We start from the raw sequence: 13,627 nt of genomic DNA on the forward strand, positions 1-13,627 counted from the left end.
CCCAAACTTTTCGGCACTAAAAAGGCTGTAAAACAGCCCAGGAAAGGGCTAGAGGGCTGCAAAAGGCAGCAAAATGTAGGTAAATCCCCTGCAAACAAATGTGGATAGGGAAATGAATTAAAATAAAATAAATAAAAATTAACCAATATCAATTGGAGAGCGGTCCCATAGCAGAGAATCAGGCTTCATGTCACCCAACACTGGAACAGGCCACTGTCAGATATTTTTAGGCCCCGGCACCCAGACAGAGGAGAGAGGTCCCATTGCAGAGAATCAGACTTCATGTCACCCACCACTGGAACAGACCACTGTCAGATATTTAGGAGAGGTTCATTCAACTTTGGGTTGCCCCGCAATATAATGGTAAAATTAAAAAAAGAGGATTGAATGAAGTGCCCTGGAGTACAAGAATATATTGTTAAGGGGATGTATTTATAAATGTCTAATCTGCACAAGGGATGGACAGGTCCTGTGGGATCCATGCCTGGTTCATTTTTATGAACGTTAGCTTGTCCGCATTGGCTGTAGACAGGCGGCTGCGTTTGTCTGTAATGACGCCCCCTGCCGTGCTGAATACACGTTCAGACAAAATGCTGGCCGCCGGGCAGGCCAGCTCCTCCAAGGCATAAAAAGCTAGCTCTGGCCACGTGGACAATTTGGAGACCCAGAAGTTGAATGGGGCCGAACCATCAGTCAGTACGTGGAGGAGTGTGCACACGTACTGTTCCACCATGTTAGTGAAATGTTGCCTCCTGCTAACACGTTCCGTATCAGGTGGTGGTGCAGTTAGCTGTGGCGTGGAGACAAAACTTTTCCACATCTCTGCCATGCTAACCCTGCCCTCAGAGGAGCTGGGCGTGACACAGCTGCGTTGGCGACCTCTTGCTCCTCCTCTGCCTTCACCTTGGGCTTCCACTTGTTCCCCTGTGACATTTGGGAATGCTCTCAGTAGCGCATCTTCCTATCACGCTCAAGTGCAGGAAGTAAGGTGGGCACATTGTCTTTGTACCGGGGATTCAGCAGGGTGGCAACCCAGTAGTCCGCACACGTCAAAATGTGGGAAACTCTGCTGTTGTTGTGCAGACACTGCAGCATGTAGTCGCTCATGTGTGCCAGGCTACCCAGAGGTAAGGACAAGCTGTCCTCTGTGGGAGGCGTATCGTCATCGTCCTGCGTTTCCCCTCATGCAAGCACCAGTGATGGGCCCGAGCTGCTTTGGGTGCCACCCCGATGTGAACATGCTTCATCCTCATCCTCCTCCACCTCATCCTCGTCCTCCTCGTCCTCCAGTAGTGGGCCCTGTCTGGCCACATTTGTACCTGGCCTCTGCTGTTGCAAAAAACCTCCCTCTGAGTCACTTCTAAGAGACTGGCCTGAAAGTGCTAAAAATGACCCCTCTTCCTCCTCCTCCTGGGCCACCTCCTCTTCCATCATCGCCCTAAGTGTTTTCTCAAGGAGACATAGAAGTGGTATTGTAACGCTGATAACGACGTCATCGCCACTGGCCATGTTGGTGGAGTACTCGAAACAGCGCAACAGGGCACACAGGTCTCGCATGGAGGCCCAGTCATTGGTGGTGAAGTGGTGCTGTTCCGCAGTGCAACTGACCCGTGCGTGCTGCAGCTGAAACTCCACTATGGCCTGCTGCTGCTCGCACAGTCTGTCCAGCATGTGCAAGGTGGAGTTCCACCTGGTGGGCACGTCGCATATGAGGCGGTGAGCGGGAAGGCCGAAGTTACGCTGTAGCGCAGACAGGCGAGCAGCGGCAGGATGTGAACGCCGGAAGCGCGCACAGACGGCCCGCACTTTATGCAGCAGCTCTGACATGTCGGGGTAGTTGTGAAAGAACTTCTGCACCACCAAATTCAGCACATGCGCCAGGCAAGGGATGTGCGTCAAACCGGCTAGTCCCAGAGCTGCAACGAGATTTCGCCCATTATCGCACACCACCAGGCCGGGCTTGAGGCTCACTCTTGGCGGCGGGTGTTCTGCTTTTGCCCACTGCTCCCTCTTTTGCTACGCTGTTGGCTCTGTCTCACCACTGCCTCTTCCTCCGAACTCTGAAAGTCTGTGGCACGACCTTCATTCCATGTGGGGTCTAGGACCTCATCGTCCCCTGCATCGTCTTCCACCCAGTCTTCCTCCCTGACCTCCTGTTCAGTCTGCACACTGCAGAAAGACGCAGCAGTTGGCACCTGTGTTTCATCATCAGAGACGTGAGGTGGTATTCCCATGTCCTGATCATCAGGAAACATAAGTGGTTGTGCGTCAGTGCATTCTATGTCTTCCACCGCTGGGGAAGGGCTAGGTGGATGCCCTTGGGAAAGCCTGCCAGCAGAGTCTTCAAACAGCATAAGAGACTGCTGCATAAGTTGAGGCTCAGACAGTTTCCCTGATATGCATGGGGGTGATGTGACAGACTGATAGGCTTGGTTTTCAGGCGCCATCTGTGCGCTTTCTGCAGAAGACTGGGTGGGAGATAATGTGAATGTGCTGGATCCACTGTCGGCGACCCAATTGTACCTGCTCAGGCCTTGGGCCCCACCAAATATTGCTGTCAATTCTGGCGGCTACTGGGACCTGAGGTAGTTTGTTCACTAGGATGTGTGGCTGTGGAAGAACGGCCACGTCCTCTCCCAGCACCAGAGGGTCCACTAACACCACCACGACCATGTCCGCGTCCCTTACTAGATGTTTTCCTCATTGTGACCGTTCACCACAATAAGAAAAAAATTATTTGGCCTAATGTATTGAATTCAAATTCAGGCCTTTTTTTACAGGCACCTAACACTATCTGGCTATCTACTTAGGTGACGTATTACACTAATACAGGCACAGCAGTAACCACAGATTTAGCTGAATATAAATTGTAGGCCTATTATTTAGGCGCTGGATGACAGGTATACGTTTACAAACAGAATTAGACTTGGAGATGCACGGTAGCGTTTGAAGTTTTTGAGAATGACCCTATCCGCACCTTCAATCTAATATACCCTTTTATGGATAGATTTAAACTTGGCCTGATACAGCAGAAACCACTGACTTAGGGAATTGCTAAGTTGGGAATTGTATTTCAACCCAGAAAAAAATATATCCTTTGCCAGACAGCAGACAGTATTACAATTGGCTAGCCACAGCTGAAACACCAGATTTAGGGTACTGCTATTTTGTCAATTGTATTTCACCCCTCAATAAAATAGCAAGCACAGCCAAGCCCCTGATGTAGGATATAGCAAAAAAAACACACTATTAATGGTTAAATGTACTTGGTGGCAGCTTGTGCTGGCGCACCACAAGACACAAAATGGCCGCCGATCACCCCATAAAAAAGTGACAGAAAAACGCTCTGGGCAGCCTTAAAACAGTGAGCAATTGAATAGCAGAGGTTGAATGATACACAGCTGTACATCGATCACTTCAGTAAGTAAATCACTGCCTAATCTCGCCCTAACTGCAGCAGCTGCATTCTATCCCTTTACTGATCAGAGCAGAGTGACGTGCGGTGCTACGTGACTCCAGCTTAAATAGAGGCTGGGTCACATGCTGCACTGGCCAATCACAGCCATGCCAATAGTAGGCATGGCTGTGATGGCCTCTTGGGGCAAGTAGTATGACGCTTGTTGATTGGCTGCTTTGCAGCCTTTCAAAAAGCGCCAAGAAAGCGCTGAACCCCGAACCCGGACTTTTACGAAAAGGTTTGGGTTCGGGTCCGTGTCACGAACACCCCAAAATTCGGTACGAACCCGAACTATACAGTTCGAGTTCGCTCATCCCTATTCAAGAGTTAAAAACACCAAAAGACAGTGAGCAGATCAAAAGACTGAACCACTACCAACACATCCAACTTATTGATATTCAATCTAGTTGCCTGAGGATAGAACAAAGGTAAAATACAGTCCTACCGCCTCCAGACGTTTAGATTGCAGATGAATGTACGGTGTGTACTAGAAAAGTATCCTTCAATGCAGTGGCCAAGGATGTTGAGGATGGGTGCTTTGTTTGCAAATATGATAGGCAGCAATAACTAGTGACCCTAATCAGAGGTTCCCTCACAGTGATGCCAAGGAGGGGGACTAGTCCATTAACTAACTAGCAGACACAGAGCACCCGCCCGACAGGGGCGACCGCAATCGGGACCTGTCCCAAATTAGGGGCCTATTCCCTATGCTTGACCTCAGGAAATGACTTCAACATGTTTTTGGAGCTTCTGTCGCGCTACTGATTTTACCTTTGTTGGGAGATCCTTACCGATTGGCTGAAGTGATGTGCGGGGATTTGGCACGTCACACTTCCGGACAAATGCCTTTAAGTCCTTAAAGAATCCTTTTAACCCAACCACCCACCATAAATTTACAGCAGAAGTCAGGTATTTAAATATGGCGCCCACTCATGCGCCCATTAGGTACCATACCTGCCAGGTACCTGATGTTTTAGGACCACCTTCTTGACTTCAAAGCCTAGAATGATTAGAAATTTAAATGAATTAAATAAACGTTGTACTGAATCTTTACCATAAAATTATATATAAATCATCAAAATTGCTGATTCGCCTTTTTTGTTACTTCATCTCCCGCCAAAAAATGAATAAAAAGTGATCATAAAGTCATACACGCTCAAAATGGTATCTGTAAAAACGACAGATCGCCCTGCAGAAAAAGAGTCCACACACAGCCAAAAAAGTTATTGGGGCTCAGAATATGTTGTTTCCAAAGTTTTTTTAAAACTTTTTTTCAGTATTAAAACACGAGAAAAACTATATAAATGTGGTATCATTGTAATTGTACTGACCCAGAGAACGAAGGTAACAGGTCAGTTTTTCCACATAGGAAATTATGTAAAAACAAAACCCATGAAACTGTGGCAGAATTGTGTTTTTTTTTTTTTTTTTCTAATTCCACCCATTTTCAAAAAATTTCCAGCTTCCCACACTGGAAAAAAAAAAAAAAGATATGGCTCAGGTGAAGCTGGGAGTAAAAAACGAAAATGAAAAAAATGGTCCTGGTGGGGGTGAATTTGAGAATGTTTTTGGAAGTCACAATATTACACAGTCTTAGTAAAACCCTTGCCAGAATAAGATGCAGCTAATTTTTTAAAGAGATATATGGCTCTAAAGTCTAATATCCATGATGTTCATGTGACAGAAAATGAAACCTTCGGTTTTAATCTATGCCAATTTTTTAGTGTACGTTATTGTAAATGTGTCAAGCTGTGTTTACCCACCCGTTTCCGCTAAGCTCAACATACTTTTTAGAGTGGTGAGAGCAGCAGAGAAAGGTAAAAAGTGAGAAAATCTTTGCTGAAATTACTTTTTGGACAAAAATGGGTGACTTTTGTGCGCCAGGAAACTGGCTTACAGCTTTTGTTAATGACTCCCATTGAGTATAAGGGAAAATGTTCTTGATAGGGGAGGGTCATTATTCTTAAGTCATTTTATAAGCTAATTCTGAATACTATCGCTAATTAAAGATTACAGAGATATCTTAATAATTAATGAAAACATTCATAAAACTCACAGCCTTTTCATTTCCACTACTCTGAACAGTCACGTTGGGTAATGAAAACTGTAAGGGATAATAAATAAGCTTAGAATTATGAAGATAATTATATTAGATTAATCGTCGTAGATAGCAAAATAAATTATTGCTCTCACCAAAGCAAACTGATGTTTTTCTTCACAGTAGTAATGAAAAAAAAACATAAAGAAAGAAACAAAAAAAACATTACATTGATAAACATTAGTATCTTTGATCTTAAAGGGATGTTCTCATGAAGATAATACCCCTTAAATAGAAGTTGGTGGAGCAACTTGCAGAACCATGCTGGCCTGCCTTCTCTTATTCCCAGGAATCAGCTGTGCCTGGACATTGGACACTGCAGGGGAAAACACAGCTTCACATGCCAGCTATTGAAATGAATGTCATGTAATGCTTAGGTGGGCCAGTTCTGTTAGTGAATCCACTTTTACTGAGCAGATTTCCATTCTGGCCCATAAACAGAAGTTCTCAGCAGGGGACCACCCTATAACAGTATATAGTCCATATGCCCTATTGGGGTCCTAATATCTTTAGAGGCAATTGTGGCTAATTACGTTTGCTCTACTGCTCCAAATTGTTCTGATCCTAGGATTTTACATGCATGGAAGAACGCACACTGACACCAGGCAAGGGTCAAAGCAGTTTGTCGTTTATTACAGGAAGTACAGCAGTTTATATAGACATTAGAGAGGCATTCCCCCTGAGGTTCGTGGCATTGTTACATTGGCTGAAATATAAAAAAATTAAAAGAGATAACATTTAGCATCTGCGCATTGTCCATTGTTTTACTAACTCTGGTATGTGAACTATGTAAATATCTAACTATAGGGGCCATCTTGTAATGAAGTCTTCACTAACAGCAGAAAAGCATATATGACGTAGCAAGGAGGCGTGTTCTCTTGGGTAGGATGGAACCTTTGTGCTTTGGAGAAGATAAGGTGTTGTCTGAGAGCCGGAGTATATGGGAGCTTTCTTAGCTGATTCAAAGAATGATGGCCACATCTCTATTAGTCCCCCCTTGGACCTCATTCTTTCCCTAATAAAAACCTACCACATCTGTCCCAGTGCTCCAACATCCTCTTCACCAGCTTCCATGACAACCGACCCTTGCCTAGGCAATTTGGCAGGCATTGTTGCCGCCTGATCTACCGTGGCTTTTCCCTTTGCCTCCTCTGAGTCTGTTTTACAGTAACCTTTACTTTTATCTAGAGTTGAGCGGACACCTGGATGTTCAGGTTCAACGGGTTCGGCTGAACTTCACAAAAAAGTTTCAGTTCGGCACCCGAACTTGATCCCGAACCCGATTCCCATTGAAGTCAATGGGGACCCGAACTTTTGAGCACTAAAAGGGCTCTAAAAATGTCATGGAAAGGGCTAGAGGGCTGCAAATGCTAGCAAAATGTGGTTAAGAGCATGGCAAGTACTCTGCAAACAAATGTGGATAGGAAAATGACTTTAACCACCTCAGCCCCCATAGCTTAAACCCCCTTAATGACCAGACCACTTTTTACAATTTTGCACTACACTACTTTCACGGTTTATTGCTCGGTTATACAAATTACCACCCAAATGAATTTTACCTCCTTTTCTTCTCAATAATAGAGCTTTCATTTGGTGGTATTTCATTGCTGCTGACATTTCAACTTTTTTTGATATTAATCAAAAATGACCGAAATTTTTGCAAAAAAAATGTAATTTTTCACTTTCTGTTGTAAAATGTTTCAAATAAAACTACATTTCTATATACATTTTTCTCAAAATTTATTGTTCTACATGTCTTTGATAAAAAAAAGTGTGTATTTATTGGTTTGGGTAAAAGTTATAGCGTTTACAAACTATGGTGCAAAAATTTTTATTTATGCACTTGTCATGTTTCCTGAGGTTCTACAATGCCCAGACAGTAGAAACACCCCACAAATGACCACATTTCGGAAAGTAGACACCCTAAGGTATTTGCTGATGGGCATAGTGAGTTCATGGAAGTTTTTATTTTTTGTCACAAGTTAGCGGAAATTGAATTTTCTTATTATTCCACTAACTTGTGACAAAAATTTTTTTTTTACATGAACTCACCATACCCCTCACGGAATACCTTGGGGTGTCTTCTTTCTAAAATGGGGTCACTTGTGGGGTATTTATACTGCCCTTGCATTTTAGGGGCCCTAAAGCGTGAGAAGTAGTTTGGAATCCAAATGCGTAAAAATTCCCTGTGAAATCCTAAAAGTACTCATTGGAATTTTGTGCCCCTTTGCGCACCTAGGCTGCAAAAAAGTGTCAAACATGTGGTATCGCCGTACTCAGAAGAAGTAGGGCAATGTGTTTTGGGGTGTATTTTTACATATATCCATACTGTGTGTGAAAAATATCTCTGTAAATGACAACTTTTTACTTTTTTTTTATACAAAGTTGTCAATTTACAGAGATATTTCTCTCACCCAGCATGGGTATATGTAAAAATACACCCCAAACCACATTGCCCTACTTCTCCTGAGTACGGCGATACCACATGTGACACTTTTTTTCAGCCTAGGTGCACAAAGGGGCCAAAATTCCAATGAGTACCTTTTTTTTTTTTAATAGCCTTTATTTAACTTTTTTAAAAACAGTTAATACAACAATCCCAAAGGGAAAAACAATAAGCATGACAATCATACACATAAGCAGGTGCAGATAAATCCGTCATTATCATATTGCGCAACAGTAAAAAACAGCAATGTATCTTTATTACAGAATATTACTGTCCTCACAAAAAGAATTCTGCACTCGCTCACACCTCATCCACACACACAATCACACGCTTGGGTAGTGCAGACCCAATCAGCAATGAATCTCAAACTGTGCCCTCCGCTTGTACCCATATTCCCCAGATTTTGTCAAATCGATCAGGCACCCCTCTAGCTTCGTATGTCAATTTGTACATCTGGAGGTCTTTATTAATGAGTTGCACCCACTGATCCACTGTGGGGCATTTAGGCGGTTTCTAGTTCAACAATATGTTCTTCCTACCATAAAACATTAGTAACCGTAGCAAGATTCTACTATACTTGGATGGGGTCACATCAGAAACCAGCCCCATAACGCATATTATTGGATCACAGATCCCAGGAAGCCCTAACTTAACACTAATAAAATTGCACACTCCCTTCCAGTATATCTGCATTGTAGGACACCTCCAAACCATGTGAAAAAAGGAACCTCTGTCCCCTCCACATCTGTCACATCCAGGACTCGATAACTGCCGCATCTGGCACAAACGCACCGGGGTCAGATATACCCTATGTATCCACTTGACCTGAATGAGTTGGTCCCGAGCGCTTATAACAGACCTCCTCCACCCTAGACGCCATTCCTCCAAGTGAGAGTATTCTAGTTCTGGGATATCCGCCGACCATCTAACGAATGATCGCTGGATTGGGGATTCTTGCATTTTAATAATTTCAACATAAAAGGAAGAAATTGGCTTGTGTGGTTGTACTCTCCTGGCTACAGATTCAAGAGGTCCACACTTTAAGCTTAAAGTCAAAGATTGGAACTGCTTCTCACAGGCGTGTCTCAATTGGAGGAACCGGTAAAAACTCGTCCGAGGTAATAGGAACTCTGACTGTAGACTTGCAAAGGAGCGAAAGGCCCCATCTTGGAACAACTGCATCAAATATTTAAGCCCTTTCTTAGGCCAAAATTCAAAATCTGATAGGTGTAAAAGCTCAGGGAGGTGCTTATTACGCCATAGTGGGATATACGGAGACCAGGTTTCTCCGACTTGGGTATCCATGTGTGTGTTCACAAATCTCGCCCAGACCTCTATAACCGTCACCATGGCCTCCGTATATCTCCCACAAAGCAGAGTTCCGCCTCCCCTATAAACCAGGTTCGTTAGAGCCTCATATGACCCAACTAGCGCCGCCTCCAACACTACCGCTGGATTATTGGCATCCGCTCTAATCCACCAGGATGCATACATTAGGCGCGTCGCTATATAGTAAATATACATGTCTGGAAGTTGCAAACCCCCTTGTAAGTAGGAGGCTTTCAACGTCTTTCTTGCTATTCTTGGGGACTGATGACCCCATAGGAATCGAGACATGACTTTGTCTAAAACATCAAAATGGGACTTAGGAATCTTTACTGGAGCTGCTCTATACACGTATAATTACTTCGGCAACAACACCATTTTAATAATGTTAATTCTGCCTATTAAGGTCAATGGTAAATTTTCCCAGGCTTCCAGTTTACGTGTAACGTATTCCATAGTGGGCCTCAGATTCAAAAGACAGAATTGCCGAGGGTCTCTATGAATATGAATCCCTAAATAAATAAAGCTGTCCACCACTCTCAGGGGAGACACCGGAGAAATATCTACCCCTTCATCTACATCCACTATGCAAAGACTTGATTTAGCCCAGTTCACTCGCAGGCCAGAATATTTCCCGTATCCATTTACCACGTCTAGCAGGGTTTCTAAGGAAGGGCCAGGGTCAGCTAAGTACACCAACAGGTCATCCGCATATAGCGACACCTTCTCTTGTATCCCGGCTATCGACCACCCCTCTATCAAGGAGCTATTATTGATTAATTGTGTAAGGGGTTCCATTATCAGGGCAAACAACAGCGGTGACATGGGACAACCCTGCTTGTGCCCCTATACAGTCTAAAAGATCGGGAAGTAAATCCATTTACTCTAATGCGCGCTGTGGGCGCCTGATACAGTAGTTGGACCCATTTAATAAAGGAGAGAGGGAAATGAAGACGGGACATTGTCTCCCAAATAAAATGCCATTCTACCGAGTCAAAGGCTTTCTCATTATCGAGAGACGCCAGGACCCTTGAGCCCGCATTATCATGCCTGACCTGCAAGTTTGTAAATAGCCTTCTAAGGTTAATATCCGTTGTCTTCCCAGGCATAAAACCAGATTGGTCAGGATCAATGATAGATAAGATTACTCCACTAAGCCGCTTGGCCAAAACTTTGGCTAAAATTTTGGCGTCAGTATTCAGTAGGGAAATAGGCCTATACGACGCACAGTGGTCCGGAGACTTCCCAGCTTTATGAATAACCACAATGGTAGCCTCTCCAAAGGATAAAGGCAGCCCACCGGATTCATAGGCGTAGTTAAACAATTTTAGCAAACGTGCAGAATGCAACTCAGCATCTAATCTATACCATTCCACTGGGAAGCCATCCGGACCAGGTGATTTCCCCACTGCCATGTCTCCAATCGCAGCTTTAATCTCCCCTTCATCAATAGCTCCATCTAAATACTTACAGTCCGCCCTCGCTAATTTTGTAAGGGGAATGGTTCGAAGGAAAGATCGGATCTCTTCCGGGGTCAAGCTAATTTTAGAGCTATACAGGTCCGCGTAGAACTGGGCAAACTGCTCACATACATCTTCCGGCCGATATACCCTCGAACCATCCCCACATGTAATATGCGGGACCACCGTCTGAGGCGTCTCAGTCCTAGCCAGGAAGACCAAAGCTCTCCCGTTCTTATCTCCGTCAGCAAATACTAAGCGCTTTTGATACAATAGTTTCTTCTGGGTATACTCAGTTAGGTGTAAACTAAGTTTCCTCTGTGCCCCATCCCATAGTCTACGACTCTCTACATTTGGGTTTACAATAAAGGCCTGTTCTTTCTCTACCACTTCTCCTTCCAGCTTAGTCCTAGTAGAGCTCAACTCTTTCCTGTGTGTAGCTATCGCCTGAATCAAAGTGCCACGTAATACCACTTTAAAGGCCTCCCACTCGACTGACGGGTTAGTTGAGCCCTCATTAAATTCCCAATAGTCCTTCATACCTTGTTGTGCAGACCAAGCTACAGGAAGGACCTCCAGCCATTTACTATTGAGTCTCCATATTCTTTCAGCCGGCGTAAGAGGTTGTTCCAGGATTACCAACAGGGGGGCATGGTCAGAGATACCTCTTGGTAAGTAATCAGCTACCGTCAAAGAGGACAACAGGTCCCTACTAAGGAACACTAAGTCTATCCGGGAGAGAGCTGCGTGGGAGGCAGAGTAACAGGAATATTGACGTCTCTCCGGATGCAAATACCTCCAACCCTCCGTCAAATCAAACACCTCGGCCCAGGAGCTTAACGCTTCATTATGGGTATCACTGGGGCGAAGCCGATCGAGCGAACGGTCTAAGACCGCATTGTAGTCTCCAAGCACCGGGGCCAAGGATGCTACATGTCTCATAATCTCATCTAGAACTTCCCTCCGAAAGGGGGGGGGAACATAAACACCTACCACAAGGTAGTCAATGCCTCTGATTGCAGCATGAAGAACCACAAACCGTCCCAACATGTCATTATGCACAGAATGCAACCGGAAGGGAAGGGATTTCGCCACCAAAATTGACACACCTCTAGCCCTAGAGTTATATGTAGCATGATATGCTGCGCCCACCCACGGCCTCCGTAGTGCCAAGAGTTTGCGCCCTTGCAGATGTGTCTCCTGCAATATCAGCACGTCCGGGTTATGGTTACGTAAAAAATTAAAGACCAGAGATCGTTTAATTTTGTCATTAAGACCTCTGACATTCCAGGAGACCAACCGACAGACTGTCATCATGGCGGTTTGAAAGCACAATAATCCCAAAAGAACCTGCACCACCCAAGCCATACACTCACGCACTCATACCCACTCATCACATTCAAATCCAAAAACTTCCCAAAAGCCCAAAACATCTGGCCCCAACCCCCTCCCTGCCTAGATAACCCCAACACATCCAAGCCTAAATACCCACCCCCCATTCGTCTCTCAGAGGAAATAGGGACGAAGACCCTGAGTCAACCAACTAATCTAGGTAAACCACTAAACCTAACCTAGACAGCCAAGTATCTTCACCGTTACACATTAAGCTCCATCATATAGTGTAGTCATCTGAAAGAAAACACTGAGACCCCTGGCTCAGACGTCTCGTTATACTCAGCCCCTGCGGTCAAGCCAGTCCGAGGCCTCCTCAGGGTTAGTGAAGAATTTCACCAGATCACCGTCCTGGATTCTGAGCCGCGCTGGATACATCATGGCGTAGACAAGTCCCTTTTCCCGCAGCCGGGTCCTCACCGCTGTAAATTGTTTGCGTTGCTTCTGCACCTCTGCAGAGAAGTCCGGGTAGAAGGAGATCCTAGTGTTGTCAAAACGTATGTCTTTTAGACGACGGGCAGCCGCCAGCACAGCATCTCGATCCCTATAGTTCAGGACTTTAAAAATAAAAGGACGGGGTGGGGCCCCCCGAGGCAGAGGCCCAGTGGGAATCCTGTGGGCCCGTTCAATTGCAAAAGTCCCTGAGAGATTTATTGGATTCAGGACTTGTTTAATGAGGTTCTCCACAAACTCCTCAGGTGCAGTGCCCTCCGCTCTTTCGGGTAGACCCATAATGCGGACATTGTTCCGTCTGTTACGGTTCTCCGCGTCTTCAACTTTCGCCATTAGGGTCTTGACTTGATTCTGGAGGGTGTGAATTTCAGAATCTTCACGCTGAGCTCTATCCTCCACGTCACTTATTCTCCTTTCAACCTCAGTCGTTCTTTCTCTTATCTTGTCAATATTGTGCCTGAGGAGAGTTAGATCCGCTTGTACATGGTCAATTTTAACTGTGAGCGCAGTCTGACAACCAGTGATGGCCGCCATAACTTTCGCCAAATCACCCTCCGGCTGTGCAGAAAGGGCCCCAACCATTCTATCTTCCGTTTGACTCATATTGTCCAGCATTAATTTAGGCGGGATAGCCTGCCCTGAGGTGCCTGTTTTCCGGCCCATGAGGCAGCCACGCTTTTGCTAGTGACAGTAACAGCGGACCACCAGCCTTCACCTCCCCCAGGAACAAACGCACTTCAGCTGCGTCACTGAGTTGAAAGAGTCCCCTCTGCAGCGCAAGGGATCGCCTCACCACCTCCAGCACATCAATCTTCTCCTCCAGGTATGTACCTCTTATATTGCAGGCTCCGAATGGTAGAAAGTCAGGAGGATCCACAGCACCGCCAGGCCAGAAGTGGAAAGAGTAGGCCCCGAACCACCGATTCGCGGTCAAGATGGCGCCCGTCACCGTAGACACGTGGGGGAAACTTTTAACTTCAGCCGGCCAGCCAGCA

The sequence above is a fragment of the Bufo bufo genome, chromosome 2 (assembly GCF_905171765.1).
Source record: "Bufo bufo chromosome 2, aBufBuf1.1, whole genome shotgun sequence".
Lineage (NCBI taxonomy): Eukaryota > Metazoa > Chordata > Amphibia > Anura > Bufonidae > Bufo > Bufo bufo.